Raw genomic sequence first — 18,911 nt, forward strand, 5'->3', positions numbered from 1 at the left:
GTCATACTTAATTGTGAATCGATTGAGAATGTCACTGCCTAAGTAAAATGCATAGGGGACATCTCTCACAACCCAACAATTATGTTCTATGCTTTTGTCACCAATGGAAATGTTTAGCATGTACCTGATAGACAGGAAATGCTTGGAATTGGGAGTTTCCAGGCCCATTTCCCACTTATCAATCAACTTAAATGTGGGAATGGTCTGATCTTTTGAGAGTTTCCTGAATAACGCTTCACTCAATAAGCTTTTTCCATTATTCAGGCATACTCTGGTGAGAACAGGCCCCCCCATTCTGTTACCTGAATGGGGAGAAACAACGGTTCACCCTTTTTCTGGATGTCAGTCAAACTCTGAGCTGGTTTTTCACCATCTTTTGTCATGGGATTTGGGTTTTCTTCAGATAGTGGATCAGTGTAAAATTTCAGGGTATTTCCTTACAGTGAGAATGCCACTTAAAACTTGGAGGAAGGTTGATTTTCAAAAATGGAGAAGGGTTCCCATCACGAGTTTGTTCTCCTACAGAGATGACAGTGACGTCAGGGACTTGATTGTTCCTAAAGTGAAATTCAATCTGGTCAGACCGTTGTTCAATCATGTGGCATGTGCCATTTAAACTATCATAATTTGTGCTTTGTTTCAATTTTATTGGCCGGTTAGTCTGTGTCCAAAGGACCGTGTTCACACAGCCAACCAGGGGTGATAACCTCCGTAGGAGGTCATTCCTCAGTAGACAAAGTGTGCCCTCTGGAGTGACGACTATCACCAGGTATCCTTTTGTCACCCAATTTTGATCTCCAGATCCGCAGTCCCCACGATGGAAATGTAATTCCCGTTGAAGTTTTGGAGTTGTCAAGGAAGAGGTGTGAGGGGAATTTGGTGACTCTCCCCCTTCCCGAATTCCTTTGGTCAAATGCCTTTTTGGACAGAAGGGTGGCTTGAGATCCTGTATCCACCAGCGTTGAAAATGCACATTGGCCCTGTACCTTGATAGAGGCATACAATCTGCATTCTCTCTGCTCAAGGGAGCAAAGGAAATGTGCATTTTGGACCAGCTTGGCAGTTAATTCTTTTATTTTTAACTCCGACACTGTGTGATCTTGGGCAGTTTTCTCTGTCGGAGTCTGGGAATCTGTAAAAGAAATGTTCTTTTTTTTTTTTTTTTTTTTTTATTTTGTTTTTAATTGTATCACAATTTTTACAAAAATATAGGAATGATAGTCTTCATATATCAAATGTCCGAATTCTTTTTAGAAGTGTCTTTGTTTAGTAGGCTTAGCCTTAAGGGAAATCCTCCTACTCGAGCGTCAAGGATTTAAGGAAGAGTGTTACTCCTATAACGCATCTAATGTTGTTCCCGTTCGTCAGGAGTATCCAGAGGTTTTCTTCGTCGAGGGTGAGGTAATTTTTCAATGGGACTGCAAGGTATCTATCTCTTTTCGTTTTGAGCCCAGTACATTCCATTAGCAGATGTTTTGTGCTTTCGATGGCATTTATCGATTGGCAGAAGCGGCAGGAACTTGATGGTACTTGCTTGCGTAGTGCCAAAATTTCGTTGGTTTTTATTTGGTTCAGCTTAAATCTTAGGAACAGACGACTTAAGTTCTTATCTGGAAACCTCAGTAGATAGCCCCGCATGTCGTTTAGCTTCATTGGAGCAGTTGGTAATTTTGCTGTGGTGGAATACGACCAGGCCATTTCTTGGGTATGGATCCAATCTGCTTCTAAAAGTTTTTGCGACACTCGATTTGGATTGTGTATGAGTGTTTCAACAGAAAGATCCAGTTCTTCCAACATTTTCCGGTTGGATTGCTCCCAGCTTACAAGCGCCCGATTGTTTCCCTCGTTAAGTTCTTTCCGTATGAGGTCCAATACTTTGACTTCTGGATTGTTTATTACCTTGCGGTATAACATCAAGGTGGCTCTCAGTCTTATTGCCAACAGTGAGGAAATGCATAGCTCACGTCTTATTAGTGCGATTGGAGTGGATTGGGCTAAACCGAGGACCTTTCGCCAGAAAAAAGCTTCCAGTTTCTCCCAGATGGTGTTCGGAGCTAGCAGCATTGCGTCCATCCCATAAACTAGGGTAGGAACAACCTTGGCTTTGTAAAATCTCACGATGGGTACAATCGAAAAACGGCCGTGTTTCTTGTCCACGGCCTTAGCTTGGGCTGTGAGATTTTTTAACTTTGTCCAGAGTGTTTCAAGCGCGGGTTTTTCCTCTTTATCGTTACTGATTACAATCCCAAGGTATTTAAAGGCTTCCACTCTTTCCAGCTTCCTTCCATCACAATGCCAAGTAAACTTAGAGTTCCACTTTGAGGGTCTCCCCAGGGTAAGCACTTTGGTCTTTGCGGTGTTAAGGCATAAGTTGTTTTTCGACATATATGCTACCATGTTGTCCAGTTGTCGTTGAAGACCTATAGGGGTTAAATCCATCAGGATGATATCATCCGCGTACAGTAGACGGTCTATCTTCTCCCCTCCCATTGTCGGGGGAAAGTGTCTGATCGTAAGAGTGGAATCTTCATAATCGGCGATGTAAGAGTTGTACAGCGATGGAGCCAAAGGGCAACCCTGCTTGACTCCACGTGCTGTTACAATTTCTTCCGAGAGTCGGCCGTCTGCACTTAGACGAACTCGGATTGATGTTTCTTGATGTAAAGCCTTGATTGGATTTAAAATTGACTCCGGACAGCCTTTAGATTCCAGTTTCGCCCATAAGCGTTCCCTATCTACCTGGTCAAACGCTTGTACCAGATCGATGAAAACGATATAGATTGGGTTGCCACTTTGAAGAGCCTTTCCCTTTAGCACACTCATGAGTAGGATGTTTGTTGAAGTTCCAGAGTTTCTGATAAAACCGTTCTGGAATGGGTCCATTGCTTTTGACGAACGCGTCCATTCTTGGAACGCGTCTAGGGCCAAGGACGCAAAAACTTTCCCCATTACGTCCAAGAGGGCGATGGGCCTGTATTGGTTCGGATCGTCTGTCGCACCTCTCTTGTAGATGGGCACAATATTGGCTTTTCGCCATGTTGGTGGTATTGCTCTTTTACTGTTACAGTTGGAGAAGAGTTCGCTCATGATGTTGGCCCAGCATTCAGGATTTTTTTTTAATTCCATGTTGCTGATCCCGTCAGGTCCTGGAGCCCTCGAGTTATTTAGTTTTTTTAATTTGTCTAGGATAGACTCTTTATCGTCAGGGATAGACCATGGGCTTGTCTTTTTGTGGCGGTCGCTCGTCGGAGTTTCAGTTACGTTCACTTCACTAGTGGGAGCAAATAATTTTGAAAAATGATCGATCCAGCGTGCCTCGCCCACGTTGTTCTGGATGCTCTCGTTGGTATTCTTTTGTGTTCCTTTGATCAAGTTCCAGAACTCTTTAGGCTTCTTGCCACAGATGGTTGACAGCATTTGCTGAGAATCGTTCAGGTATAGCTGGTAGCGATGGTTGTGAAGCCAGCTTCTGTAGTGCCGGGCCGATTTTAGCCACTTTTCGTTGTTCTCTGAGGATGGAGTTCTTTGTGCTAATCTTTTGAGTCTTCTAAGTTCCTTCCTTTTCATTACCAGATCTTTGTTGTAAGCATGGGGATAAGATTGGTCTTTCTTCTCCACCAATGCTTTAGCTGGTTCCATTAGAAATCTGGTTAGCAGGGGTGTGTAGTCAAGGTCCAACTCTTTTCTTTTAGACACTGTTGATCCTGTAATTTGAGAGCCAGCGAATTGGGCTTCCAGTTCCCGTATGCCCTTTGCAGATATTTTGACTCGCTTACCTTTTTCTGTTATCTCCAGTGGCAGATTGTTCAGAATCGTTTGGGATTTGGTGGCCCAAACTTCTATCACCAAGAGATTGTGGTCACTGAAAGTTGTTGGCCTGATTGTAAAGGAGCAAATCTCTGGCAAGATGTCTCTCGAGACGAAAATATGGTCTATTGTTCCTTTTTGATCGTCTCGTTGCCATGAAGGAATTGCCAGATTTGCTTTGTTTCGCTGCCAGTGAAGATTGTGCATGTCTCGTTCGGCCATGATCTTGTCCAGAAAAATACCTCTCTCCCGCACGGGAGACTTTAGGTTTAGCGATGTAGAGCGGTTGCCAATTCCTTCACATATGGCATTGAAATCCCCGCCTATAATGGTACTGTGATCATCCCATATCTTCTGTGCTTCCTCAAAAGCGTTTTGAAGTTCGTTGAGGAGGTCTTCGTTGGTTGTTACCTGAGGGTTCCAATAAACGTTGACCAAAAGAATCGAGCTTTCCTTTTGATTCAGTGTGACGGATTTTCTTGTAAGAAGCACGGCTTGCATCCAATAAGGAGTTTGTAGTGTTTTGAAAATTTCCAGGCCTGATCCTGCTCTAATGGCGATAATGAGGCCAGCTGATGGTCTTCCCGATTCACCTTTTCTAGCACACGTGAAAACTATGTCGTAACCATCTAGTTGGGGTTTAGTGGTTAGCCAAGTCTCCTGGAGGCAAAGTGCATCGAAAATTCCCAGATTAACATCGGTTTCTCTTGTTAAGTGTGCAAAACCTCTCGTGTTCCAACTGCCAAATCTTAATGGATGTGGCGATGGAAATTGTGTTTTTCGTTCTTTTGGCTTTCCCAAGCACATATGGGTCTTCATTCCTCTCGATCGTTGCTAGTAATTTTTGTGGTTTGATGCTTCGGTTCTGTGCCATGTCCAAGATTCCACTTCGTTTGAACTTAGTCTGTCATCGTTGTTGGGAGACCAGTTATTACAGTTGGAATGTTGGGGTCGTTTGATTCGTAGAGTGTTTTGCTCCCGGTGCGTGTCTTTTTGAGGAGTTATCTCAGATCTTTTTCTCTCTTTCTGGTTATCCGCTCCGTTTCTTAAATTCAGTGGACTTCGGTTCGTTCGGCCAGGTTGTGCATGAGGCATTTTGCTGATGTATCTAGTGCTCTTTTGCAGGGTGGCCTCTGTGTTTCTCTTGACTCTTTCGGTTCGCGTAGATAGGTCCTTTTTTATGTTAGCCTGTTTCGGATCCGTTACTTCAAATCCCATGGAAAGTAGGTTTTCGGATTCTCTCAGTATGTATCGTTTAGTATTTTCCGAGTAGAGATGTATATAAGAATAGTCAGTTCTCCCGATGGTGCTTGGTTCTACTATCCACAGGTCTTTATTTCCAATCTTCTTCAAACTTGTAATTCGAGTCAGAATTTTTAGAATATTTGATCTGTTCATAGTTATATCCTCTTGCTTTGAGTTGATATTTTTCAGTCTTAACATATGGGCGGTTAGGATTTGCTTTGCTGCTTTTTTCCGTTCTTGGTCTTGTTCTAATGTGCTTTCTCCTTTTTTTTTCTGGTTCACCTCAGTGATATATTGGAGGTAAGAATCTGAGGTCTTTTTTTTTTTGTTTTCAAGGCTAGAGTTACGAGCCTTTTTCCGCTCTCCTGGGTCCACCTGTCCTCGAGTGTGAGCTGGAATAGACCGGGTTTTATTTTCCTTCCATATGTTTGTGTCGTGTCTGCGTCTCTCGATTGATCTTTGTTCTTTCTGGATGCTAGGCCTTGAGCTCCGGGTGGATATATAGTCTACTTTTTGCGGTCTATGAGTTTTCACTGATGCTTCTATTGGAGAATCAGGAATTTCGTACATAAAGACCTTGTGCGGCGGTTCGTTTTTGGGAGAGTCCATGATCGCTCTGTGGATTTTTCTCTTTGACGATTTTGTTGGATGAATTTCGGATCCTGTCTCATCCCCAATAGCAATACTCCCGTCTAATTGCTCCAGAACCATGAGGACTGGTTCTTTTTCCTTTGCACGGTTGGGTCGCTTTTCACTCTCCTCAGTACTTCGAGTAACTGTTTTCTTCACTGCTCTCTTTGCAAGACCATTTTTCCTAACGTCAACCTTTGACTGCTTCGGAGGTATTTGAGAGACCAAAGAAGTGGTTGATCTGTTCACATCCTTCTTCGAAGTTTGGTTGACAATTGATTTTTGTTGCGAGAATATTCCAAATGTAAAGTTCTTTGGCTTTACAGTGGTGTTTTTACTGGGGTTCCCCAATTTTCCCCCGGTCTTGGTGTAGGAAAAGGGATTAGCTGTTTCTTGATTTGCCCCCGACGTGCCTGCTTCGTTTTCCGTCACCATATAGTTCTCTCCTTCGTCCAGGATAGCAATAATATCGTCCAGTGGCTCTTCGCCTTGTTCGATGTTGGAGATGTAGGTGGTTCTGTCATCGTGGGCCAGTGGCTCAACCGTTTCGTCCTGTCTGATAGCGAGGGCTATCTGATCCGTAATGGGATTTTGTGATTGTTTGTTCTCTGGCTCCTCAGCTGGAGGATGGAATCCATAGGCAATAGCGCAGCTGCAAGATGGAGCCTGTCCTTTTTTTTGCGTGATTTTTTCCATTTCAGGGTTTTGGGTCCCCATTATGTAACCTTCCAAATATTGCAATTTAGATTGCATTGCTGAGAGCATATACATCTGGTCCCGAAGCGTGTCGTTAATAGTCTCGTACATCTTTGTGAATGGTGCCATTGCTATCGTCACTGACGACATTAATGTTGATTGGTCCCTATTTTGCTGCACGAGATTTAGTGAAGGAGACCGTTGAGTTTCCTCAAAATACCGCGTCACAGATCGTGCTCGATGCAGTAGGTTTGTTTTTTCCCTGTTGATCTCATGTTCCTTTGGGGAAACAATTAGGCCTTGTTCGGCTGGAAGCAACACTGCTCCGACGTCTATCACTAGCTTCTCGTCGGCTTGTGGACTCTTGTTGTTAACACTTTTCGTATCCATATCTCGTGGTTCTTTGGTAGAGCTACCTTCTATGATTGTAGTTTCATGTAGGTATGTATTCGGCTCTAGGGTCAAGATCTCTTCTTCAGTTCTCTCCTTTTCTGTCCTTAGTTCAGCCTCCGGTAGAGCTTGGGAACGTATTTCAGTGGTCTTTCCCATTGACTCACCAAAGTCAAACCTCTTCTTATGATTGTTAGAATAATGCCATCTTAGGGGGGTAGAGGACCCTCCTTGTGCTTTATCTGATAAACTGGTCATTAAGTCTGGACTCGCAGTGGTCTCTGTTATAAGGCACTCAGATCTTAATATATTTGTTTCTGCTTCGCCTAGACTCTCAAGAATTTCATTGTCGGACAACTCGTGACCTTGATTTAGATTTGCCTCCAATTTCAATCTAAAAAAGTCATTCATGGCTGCCACTATGCCGCCTTTAATGGGACCGGTTTTTGGCCCTAGTTTCTTTTTTGATGGAGCTTTCGGTCTTGGGGCCATTCTACTTCTCGCTTTGTTGTGATTATAGCGGTGCGGTTTGCAGATCGTCGTTAAGGATGAAATGTCCAGCCTCTCGTTGTCCGTTCCCGTTTTTTCTTGTTTCTTTTTCGATTGAGTTTTCGTTTGAAAGTATGCGACGGTCGGTTTTACCAGGGTCTTAGTTGCAGTGCCCGGTTCCGCAGCGGTTTCGATATCCTCAGTAGTTCCATCCTCTGAGTGATCAAAAACCGCCGGATTTCGATGGGCAATTTTGCAATTGTGTGCTTCTCCAGATTTATCATTAGCCCCGGATGTCATCAGCCAGGGTTCCTTTGCCTGGCGCTGTTGATTATCTAGTGCTGATGCAGTATGAATTTGCGCAGCACATAGGATTCTCGTTGCAGGCTCCGACAGCTTGGGCGTGGCGTCTTGGTCACTGTCCTTGATAATTAGATGTTTTGAAGACTCGTCGTCGGTGGTCGCTATCGTCCTTGGGCGTTGTCCCGCAAGTGCCTCAGGTTGGTCTTTTTCTCTCTTGGGGCTGTTGCGATTCGTTTCAGCGGTAGGCAATGGCTCACAAGCTGTGCGATTTCTGGTAATCTGGTTCACCTCCCCCTCTTGGCACACACGTTCATCTCCGGGGGGCAGCATCGGCGGTACGATAGTTCTTCCCCGCTGAGTCTCTGCTAGCGAGTTGTCTCTCAAGTCCATCAAGAACGAAGGCCTGCCTTGGTCCGTTTCCAGTATGCGGCAGGACACTTCGTTGCAGGAAGTGTCCAGCAGGAGTCTCGCGGTCTTGAGTTTGGGTGTCTCAGAAGGCTCTGCTTGACCAGACGAGATAGTGCGCTTCGGCACCCGCTTGAGAGCAATGCTCTTCTCTCCACGCTTCCGAAGGGGTCCTCTTCCCGGACCAGACTCCTTCAAAGGCCTGAGTACCCGTTGATTTGTTACAGTCTCCGCCTCCAAAGTCGAACAGGTAAGGAGAGGGAAAGGCGGGGAAGGGGTAAGGGAAGTAGGTAGGATAACGGGAAGACGGGTTTCATGGAGGGGTGACTTTTCCGGCATGAGAGGCGGAGAAATCGGACGAGCAGCTGGAAGAACTGAGAAATCAGCGGGATCCACCGCTCCCCACATGTGATGGGTAAGGGGTGCCGTACCTGGTTGGGGTATCTCCGCCCTTGTAGTTGACTGTTCGTTCACACGGTGCATCACAGCAGTAGTCCTCACAGGCTCATCTGTACACGGGTATATATCCATGTCGGTGGCTTGTCCCTTAGTCCTCGCTCAAACCGCGGTCTGCCGCTGTCTGCAACCTCACTCTGCTGCTCACTCCGCGGCCGCTCCGCGGGTGGGAGGCCTTTTTGTAGATGGGTACGCTGGGAAAAAAAAAGTGGAGAAACAGCAGAAAGACTCCGGTCTGCCGCTGTCTGCAACCTCACTCTGCTGCTCACTCCGCGGCCGCTCCGCGGGTGGGAGGCCTTTTTGTAGATGGGTACGCTGGGAAAAAAAAAGTGGAGAAACAGCAGAAAGACTCCGGTCTGCCGCTGTCTGCAACCTCACTCTGCTGCTCACTCCGCGGCCGCTCCGCGGGTGGGAGGCCTTTTTGTAGATGGGTACGCTGGGAAAAAAAAAGTGGAGAAACAGCAGAAAGACTCCGGTCTGCCGCTGTCTGCAACCTCACTCTGCTGCTCACTCCGCGGCCGCTCCGCGGGTGGGAGGCCTTTTTGTAGATGGGTACGCTGGGAAAAAAAAAGTGGAGAAACAGCAGAAAGACTCCGGTCTGCCGCTGTCTGCAACCTCACTCTGCTGCTCACTCACTGTTCTATTTGTGGAACTTGGAAATCCCCTTTCTTCCCTGATGCTTTGCTGCACCCGTTCACCTGGAGACAGTCACTTGAACCAGTTTGGGCGGAGGATCCCTCATTCCTTTTAGAGTCATCTGGGTGACATGGTTGGGGTTCAGGAATTGGTGGTTCCAGGTCTGTTTCCATATTTACCCAGTCTAAGTTAGGGTCTTTTGCGAACCCTTTTTCCTTGGGAGGAATCCCCCATCCCTGAAAGAGAAGATTTTCTTCCTTGAATCGTCCAGGGATTTGTCCCCTTCAAACTTGATGATGCAGACTTCCTCCACGGAATGGGTTGTCTTTGTCCCTTGGTTTCTGCTACATACCCTCTGTTTCCCAGGTTGCAGTAGCTCGGGTATTGAAGGTTTCCCTGGTAGCTCTCCATCCTTGGTCTCCCATCTCCCTGATTTGGGGGTCTAGAGTCCTGAAAGCGGAGAGAGAGAGGAGTATTGTTCTGAAAGTTGGGATTTGGAGGGTACCTGGGGAAGAAACTTAAATTGGAGGGTGGAATATTTCTTCCCTCCTGACGGAAGTTTGGAGGGAGGTTTGGAGGGAAGTTTCCTGGGGCATTAGTTACATGATTGCCCCCCCCCTTGTGCCAGGGGAGTCCATAGATACCCCAAGATGGGTCTGTTACCCTTGAATCTCTGGCTAATATAGGTGGCAGAGAAAGGTGACGCATTTGTTGGATACCCTGCCTGACTACCACCCAATTAGGATTGATCAGAGGTTCTCCTCTGCCTCTCATTTGGCTTATTAGAGGGAGGATTATGTTTAGGCCCCCCATTTCTAAGTCCAAAATGTGGGTATTCTTCACCTCTGCCTCCACCAGATTGGCAGCACCGGGGGTGCTGCATGGTTTGGGATTATTTTTGTTTTCCACTGGTTTTTGGACCTCATAGATCCGGGTAGCCTGTTCTATTACCCAATACAGGGTCCTTTGCTCATGGAAGTCCCTTACCAATTGGGTCATAACATACTTAGGTAGGGAATGAAAATACATATGAATAAACTCCCTGCTATTGGTGCACACCTGTCTAGAAGTCTGGGCAAATGCCCGCTTCATTTCTTGAACAAACTTTCTAGGTGCCTGGTCCTCTCTGCACTGCAGGTTATAGGCCGCTTTGCGAGCCTCCTGAGGGTTCCTGTTCACAGAGATGTGTTTCAAGATGGCCACCTTGTAGGTAGACCATCTTTGATGATCTTGATCCTCCAGCTCAGCAAAGAAGCTGAAGTATTCTGGGGAGAATGTCCACTTGACAAACTCCATGGAATTGTGATCATTTTTTATGCCAAATGATGCCATCATCTGGTCATACAGCTCCAGATGCTCACATACCTAGTATTTGGCATTTTTGTGGTAGGGTGTCATGAAGCTTCTGATGGCTTTTATTTGTCGAATTGGGTCTTTTACGTGAGTTCTCTTTTGTTTGGCAGCCTTCTTTTTCCGCTCTACCTGAGTCCATTCACCCGCAGACTCAGAGCTGCTACTATTTGTGGTCCACTCACTGTCCTCTAGGCGTTCCCTGCCTCCCTGAGACTCGGAATCCCTCCCAGAATAACAGGGTCTGGTCTCTTCTCCCCTGTGGCGCTGTGGGCTCTCTGGGTCACTTCCCTTGGGCTCCCCCTTTCTCACAGGGGAGTACTCATCTTCCTCCTCCCTTCTTCTGGGTGTGGTGGAGAACTCTCCCATCCCCTGGACTGGGTGAAGTTTTTCAAGATGGTCTTTTGGGGCCTGGACACTGATCCTTCTCTGTCTGCAAAGTGAACCAAGTGGTCCCTTTGTGGTTTATGTTTCTGCCAGGCCAACTCCCTGATCCTTTCATCATACGAGCCCTCCTAGCCAGAAGTGTCTGCTAGTGTACTTTTGAATCTGGATAAGGATGAATGTCCATCAAGATCTGCTAAGCACTGACCTTCCGGCTCAGTTTTACTTGGCCTGAATGAGTCCAGCTGCCTCATGTTTCCCTGTTCTTGTAAACTGATAGGTATGGAGCTAGCAGCGCCCTGCGCATATAATGTGGTGAGTTGGCATGAGGCCCATGGTAAAGAGGACATCACACTGTGGTCAGAGGTTGCCCTTCCATACCCTAACTGTTCGGGGTGCCTCAAAGCAAAATTGTATCCAGCCATTTCCTTCTCCAATTTCTCTGCTTTATCTTTCTCAATCCCTATATCTTGATGGTATATAGAGGCCTGATCTTTGAGCTCTGCTAACAGGGCTTGAGTAACTTCTATGACCTTGCTTTGTGCCACTACTTGGCCACTGAGACCCTTTTTCTCTTCACCAAAGGATTAATTTTCCCTCTGTGCGGCCTGTATTCTCTGGGTATACTGGGCCCTCTTCTTTTGCAGGAGACTAATCTCCTCATTTTGTGCACTTTTGGCCTGTGTCGTTTGCTCTAAATCCAGTTCTGCTTGCCTCATATGTCCCTGTAGTTTTTCATTTTCTACCCTCATGTCAGTCAGTTCCTGGAAATATGACTCGCTTTTCCCCAGGTCTGTCTTTAACTGGCACACTTCCTGTCACAGAAAATTGGGACTCTTGCTCTAAATTCGTTTTCTGCTGTGCTGCTAACTCATCCGTTAGCTGCTGAATGATGTTTTCTAATTTTAACTTTACGTAGAAGGACTATTTGGACCCGAGCTGAAGGGACAGTCTACCTTACATCTTCCGCCAGTGAAAGAAGGCCAGGAGTTCCAAGAGGGAAGCAAGATCCCTCCCCTAAACATCTCCCAGGGAACAGAGGGAGATATTGGACTCAGAGGACCCGTCCAGCAGCTCCAGAACCGGTACCCAGCCAGCACACAGCATACCCTCCTAGGTTCTGACAGCAAGCTTCCTAGGTGGGAAGTGCCAGAGAGTCTCTGGACAAATGACAAGGTTGTTGCCTGCTAACACCCTCCTGAGCTTTGGGCTGTCTGCCTTAAAAGGACACAAGACCTGCGAAGAAGCTAAGAGGAGTGCCACACAACCATCATCCAGCATCCATCTTTTTAAGGACAATTTCGAGACAGTCAGATCCTCGAACCGCATCTGGCTGCACCACTGACGGTTGTCACGACGCAGTCGCCAGAGCCATTCCAGACACCTCAACCAGCATTCCAGATCCACTTAACCAGCACAGATACAACGATTCTTGGCCCCAAGCCGCCGTGCCAGAGAGCCTGCAGATGTCTGTCCAGCCTTGCTTGCCAAACTTCCTGCCACCTGGTACCCACAGCTGTCTCCCACCACTAACTCTGTCTCACAGGCTGCGAAGCACCCTTGGACCGCCTCAACGCTATTGAGCACCAAGACCTTCTTCAGCAACAGGTACATTGTGGTTCTGCCACCCTGGTCCTTTTCCGAAGGCCCCAAGAGACAGTTACAACCCTTTGCCTCTTTGGTGCTGAAACCAAATAACCTTGAACTATAAGAGTGATTACTTTACCAATTATCCTCCTGTCAGTATCCAGAGTGCATCCCTTTCCTTTGTGAAACTGTCTGTTCTCTGTGGTCCTTTACAGTGGGGGTGTAATTGTAGTGTGCTAGAACTGTCTGTTGTAGTAATAATAAAGTAGAAATGTGTATACAACCTTGACTGGACATTCGCTTTTATCATTGGGTAATAATTGTATGTTTGTGTTGCAACTAACCAACGATCCTCGACCTTGCGGAGATAAGCCTGCCGTTCCGTCTATGTTACCAAAATTGGACAAGGAGGTCTTATAATTTACTTGTATTCCAATCTGTTCAGATCCCTTCTGGTGTACTGGAGGTGTGGGTTGATTGATGGTTTAGAAACTGATATTCATCCCTGGACCACTGGTGCCCCAGTAGTTGATTCATCACAGTCTGCGAACGCAGAGTCCAGGTACACTCGGGCAAGAGTGTTCTTTCTGCAGGACTGCTCCAGTAGTCCTGTCTTTATAGGGCAAATATGCCCTGGGGCCATGTCATGTCCATGGCTCTTCGGCCTCCCAAAGCTGGCCCGTGCCGACACTTGGCACCTATGTGCGTGGCTTCCTGCCTCTTCCCTCACCTTTAGTTTTATTGTTCTCTCCCCCTTTGAAGAGGGGGGAGAGAACACTTTTGCTAATGGTGCTGGCGCCCACCGCCAATTAGCACCTTTTGCTGGCTGGGTCCCCTCCTTGTCAGGCTCTCCTTTGGGATGCCTGTAGCAGGATGGCGTACAGGGCAGGGGGGCGCATTATGGCTGCCTTTCTTCCCCCTTCCCTCCTCTGTACCCCTGTTGGCAGTTCCCCGAACTAAGGACCTGTGCCCTTTGTCTTCATGGGGGTGCACCCTCATTCCACTGCACTTGACAAAGTCCACATTCTATGCTGCTGGGAGTCACATCCGTCAGGCTGAGCTGAGTCGACCTTGACCCGGCACAACACTGACTCTTGGCTCCTTCCCACTGACCATCCTCCTCCGAGGACCTACTTACTTACCTTTCCGGCGTCATCTTCGCCCAGCCACCACAGGATGCTCCGGCCTCTTCGCGTATCATGCTGCCATGGTCTCCTCCACCCACCTCAGGATATGGAAATGAAAGAGGGATTTCACTTGGAGCCCTATGTTCCCTTTCCATAACTGCCATATTTTTTTGTATCTCTTCAAACCGGGACTCATATACCTGCCCAAAGCAACTCAAGGATTAGCCCAGTGGTGCTAATAGAAAGAATACACCCCCTCTTCTGGAAATTACTGGATGGTAACATTCTTTGGTCCGAGTTAAAAATACTCACTTTCCTTGGGCCTATTGTCTTGTGCCAAGGGATATTACATAAACATGACAAAACACACGCGCACACCCCGCCCCAAAAACAGATGACAGCATACATAGACCAACAACGGATGGCATGACACGCGCACACCTCAACATCATATGACAGCATTCACACAACAGCAAATGGCAGCACACTCACACAACAACAGCAATGGATGGCAACACACACACACATACACACAAACACAACAAAAAACATATGGCAGAGCACAGAGCAACAGCAATGGAAGATACGTTAGATGGCAGCACACACACACACACACACAAGGATGTCAGCATAAACACAAGGCGAATGTCAGTACACTCACACAAAAACAATGGATGGTATCACACAAACACGCACATACAACACACAGACACATAGGCTCCCAACCCCTCATACACACCCACCACAACAACGGATGCCAGCACGCACGAACAACAGAGTATAGCAGCACACATACACACAACAGCAACAACGGATGGATGTGCACACACAGACGCATGCGCACACACTTGCCGCAGCAGAGCCACTTACGGCCCTCTACCAAGCACGTCTGCACATCTGCTCCATCAATTGGAGGACGTAATCATGTACGGCAGCACAACAGGCCACACGCAGTCCATGCTACGGTGGGGCGGGTGGTGTGGGGACGGCTGGTTTTTAAAAGAAACTTCCTTCATCCTTTAACAGGAGCTTGAGAACCCGGCTCATAAACACATTTTTTTCTTTTGCAATGTGTACTCCTGTCTTTCCCACACCACACCTCTATTTCCCTTTTTACAACTAAGTGAAATCCCAGATATTGAGGTGAGGAGCAGACGTGGACACTTTCCGTCGTAATGATGCAATCATCATCGTTTAAGGCAGCCTTAACTATGTTTGGTCCATCTATCAAGGATAAAGGATGACACAGTGTGGTATGGGGTGGTGTAAAGGTTAGCACGATAGGTGGCACGGGGAGGGGGAGCGCGCTTTCCTATTCTCGTGAACTTGCATACAGATCTGCTGAAGCGGTCTGTTGAGCACACGGCTAACTGGACCTTTGCCCAAGCGAGTGGTCATGATGAATGGGGGCTAGGGGCCTTCTGTGTAGACCCTTGCAGCGAGTGGTCATGATGAATGGGGCATAGGGGCCCTATATGTAGACCCTTGCAGCGAGTGGTCATGATGAATGGGGCATAGGGGCCCTATATGTAGACCCTTGCAGCGAGTGGTCATGATGAATGGGGCATAGGGGCCCTATATGTAGACCCTTGCAGCGAGTGGTCATGATGAATGGGGCATAGGGGCCCTATATGTAGACCCTTGCAGCGAGTGGTCATGATGAATGGGGCATAGGGGCCCTATATGTAGACTCTTGCAGCGAGTGGTCATGATGAATGGGGCATAGGGGCCCTATATGTAGACCCTTGCAGCGAGCGGTCATGATGAATGGGGCATAGGGGCCCTATATGTAGACCCTTGCAGCGAGTGGTCATGATGAATGGGGCATAGGGGCCCTATATGTAGACCCTTGCAGCGAGTGGTCATGATGAATGGGGCATAGGGGCCCTATATGTAGACCCTTGCAGTGTTTCGATCCTGCAGCACAGAGGCAGGCTCCTGGGGCTAGGTTGCTCCTTATTGTCACAACCTGCCTGCTTCCGAAACCCAAATTACTTCTGACTTTGTTTACCAAATGGTGTCACTTTCATTTTGCACCTTCTCACTCAATGGCGGCTTTGTGGATCCACCAATCCTCCATCACTGGGCTAGGTCTGCTTCAGTGGTCACGGTACTCTGGCGTTTTTAGCACTGAGGCCTTGGGATCCCCAGCTCTGTTTCTTAGCATTGACACTGACCAAAAATATCATTTGAAAGGGAAGTGAATCAGGCTCTAACTTGCCGTGTCCTCTTCCTTTTCCTCTTGCTTTCAGACTGCTTTTCTGCAGTATGTTCGTATTGTTAGGCTTTGTCTAGCATAGTGTAACACCGATCAATCTGCTTTCTCGCCACCGTGTCTCATGTCATCACTTTACAATTTCTGAAGCATTAGCCCAGTCTGGTTGGTGTGATCTTGAAACTAGGGTACTAACCCCGCAAACGCTCTTACTACAGGCATAGCTTTCTATTAAACACAGACCTTAAAATGTTGACTGAATGCTTTCTTTAAAATTGGATTGTATCACGCTAAAAGTAATGTAGGCTATATTTCAGGATTTATAAGGGTAGGCATATCTAGTACAACGTTGGATAATTAGAGAATTTAGCTGACCTCTCCAGAGATGATGGCTTGGCTTTACCTGTAGTAAATGCTTGCTAAAATGTGCCTTCCTCTCTGTCTTGGCTGGCTTGATTTCCTTTGTCTATGATACATCAAAGGCACAGGTGGAAACTAACAGGTTGTGTTCTGACAATTTAGGCCCCCACAGAGGTACAGTCTAACAATTCTGGAGAGGTGGGGTCTTCTGGAGAGGAATTGAATTCTGAAGATGTGTTGGCAAAAATGAAAGGAGACTTTGGCAGACTAGACCAATGAAAACTTCAGCTGTAGGGGGAAAGTAAAGAATAGGAACACTAGTACACTCTCCAAAATGCTTTGCTTGCTCTCAAACTATCAAATAAGTCATTGAGGACTCCTAAAAGGAAGGTAATGATCCCTAAAACCAGGCTCACATACTTTCCTCAAACATTTGTTGGGAATAGGTAACAACATTTGTTTACATGACACTCTACAGAGACAGGTCGATTAGGGTTGTTAATGCGTCCCATATCACAAATCCTATCAGAAGGGGTTTCCCCGTGTGCACTTAAGAAGGTGGAACCGGTTCATAGGCTCTCACATGGCAGCTTTGATGCCCATTGGAGGTCAAACTCCGGGGGAAAACAAAATGGTGATGGCTGGAAGGTCATACCCATGAGCATTTCTTCTTTGTCCCTCCTGAAAGGGGCAGCCCAGACCAAGCTGCTAGGTCACATCCTGTCTGCAGAAGACCACAAGCAAAGAAAAACGTGTTTTGATCTCATTGGGTATCACTAGTGGGTGTATGGGTTTCCATGTCCAGTAGCTCGGGACCCACGTTTGGGTTTACTCATCATGCTTGGGGGTCACTTAAGCAAAATTAAAGGATGATGGCTGGAAGGTGTTAAATGAATTATAACCACTGGCATGGCTCTGGACAATCTTTCAGACCATCGCCTTTCAACCTGCCAAGCCATTACAGAAGAGGAAAGAACATATACAAATGCTAGGTTACATAGCCTCTGAACAAGAACAGACGCATCTCCAGATTTGTTTGAGTCTCCTTGGGCAATATCAATGAAGTGTATCTTGGGTTTCTAGTCCCAGCAGGTGAAACTCAGAGGCCGTTCCCGAGCCATCAGATGTTGGCATTCTCCATAGGTTTAAATAAGAAAAGGTTCTTAAGATCAGTGTTTTTCCTGTTATGGACGTGCACAGACACCCTGGTCCTTAAACCAGCACAGTTTGTCAGGGTGGCACCCAGTACTGGTTTGCAGTGAACACTGTGTGACTAGGCTACATGTTCATGGACGAAGGAGGAGGATACTGGGGGGCTCTGGGGATAGGGGAATTCACCCACTCTGATATGCAACCTCTGGAGGTGATAAATGGAAGATTCACAAAGTTACCCCCCGGATTCTTCAGGGGATCAGCAGCTGCCGAGATTAGGCCAGGGCCAGCATATTCCACCAAGAGATATGCGTCTCTTGAGATCTAGTGAAAAGGCATGAGACGTATGTTCAGGTCAACCTTTAGTTCTCCAATGGAAGAATCCCCATTGAAATCGGACACACAGAAGCTGTAAGAAGTTTCCATGGCAGACAAGTGATTATCTAAACACTCGGAGCACAATCCGCTGTTCCGTGTGCAACGCTTGTTTGGATATCCAGTGAATATCATGCGTCCAAACCCTAGAATGGAGCTCGAAAGGGTGCAGAATGCAAATCCTATGGCAGCAAGGTAAATCAAACAGATCGGGTATCCACTGTCAGCACGCCGCCATGACACTCCTGCCTGGCCCTAACATGGCAGACAAGGTTTTTGTAAACACAGAGCACGAGCCACAGGCATGAGCCGATCTTGCTTAGTTAGTAAAGGATCCACAACAATTGCGTTTAAATAAAATTAAAAAAACTCACAACCATTGGAGAAAAAGTGTAACCATTAAGCAAGGACCATTCGCGAGGACCAAAGTTGATGGGGAAGCAGGCCCACAAATTAAATCCCTCACGACTCCAATAACTCTATCAGCACCTGCATAAAAGGAGTCAGAAACCTCCTGGACTTCTGGGTGTTAGGTTGGTGCTCCAGAGACTGAAAGTAATAAAACAGTGAGTGGAGAACAAGAAGGACTCTTACCAGGGGCTCCGAGTACGTGGGTACTCCGCGGCCTGGGCACCCCCCAGAAAAGGAATTTGCACTCAATGTTCCTGTACTTTAAATGGAACATCCCTACATTCTTGTTCACGTGTACGCCCCAGGAAATTCAAAGGTTGCCTGCCCTGCGTGTTATCTGTGACAGGTAACTGCCTGTACATGAAAGGAAAGTTTAGAAAGACAGGTCTGCTAAGTTCCTTTCCACAGAGGCTGATAGGGCAAGCCCTGAAGAAGGTATCCCAGGGGAAGCCAGCTGGGGCCCTAACCCAGGACCTGGTGGCTGCTGCAGGACCACCAGGCTCATATAAAGCGACTTGCAAACCCTTAAAACCCAGTTCCAGGGAAGAAAGTCCTACTCGTAATCACCCTGGTACGGGAGAATACCTACCTGTAGGGCCATGAGAAACGCCTATGGCAAGAGGAATGATACAGGTAATGCCCAAGCAGCAGAGTAAAGGCCCTCTCTTCATCCAGGAGTGATGCAAAACAAAAACAAGGACACCGAGCAAGGCCTTATGGATGCCCGGATCAAGACAAAGCCAATTGCCTTAACAGAGGCCCGCATCAAGACAACGGCAAAGACGTGTGCTAGGGCACTATATATCACCCTGAGGATGTCAGTGACGAAGGACCCTGGTTTGGGTGCAAATGCCCAGGGCTGTGAGATTTAGATAAGGGAGTTAGACTCTGTG

Source organism: Ambystoma mexicanum, chromosome 1p (genome assembly GCF_040938575.1).
Source record: "Ambystoma mexicanum isolate Mex_15411 chromosome 1p, UKY_AmexF1_1, whole genome shotgun sequence".
Taxonomy (NCBI): Eukaryota; Metazoa; Chordata; class Amphibia; order Caudata; family Ambystomatidae; genus Ambystoma; species Ambystoma mexicanum.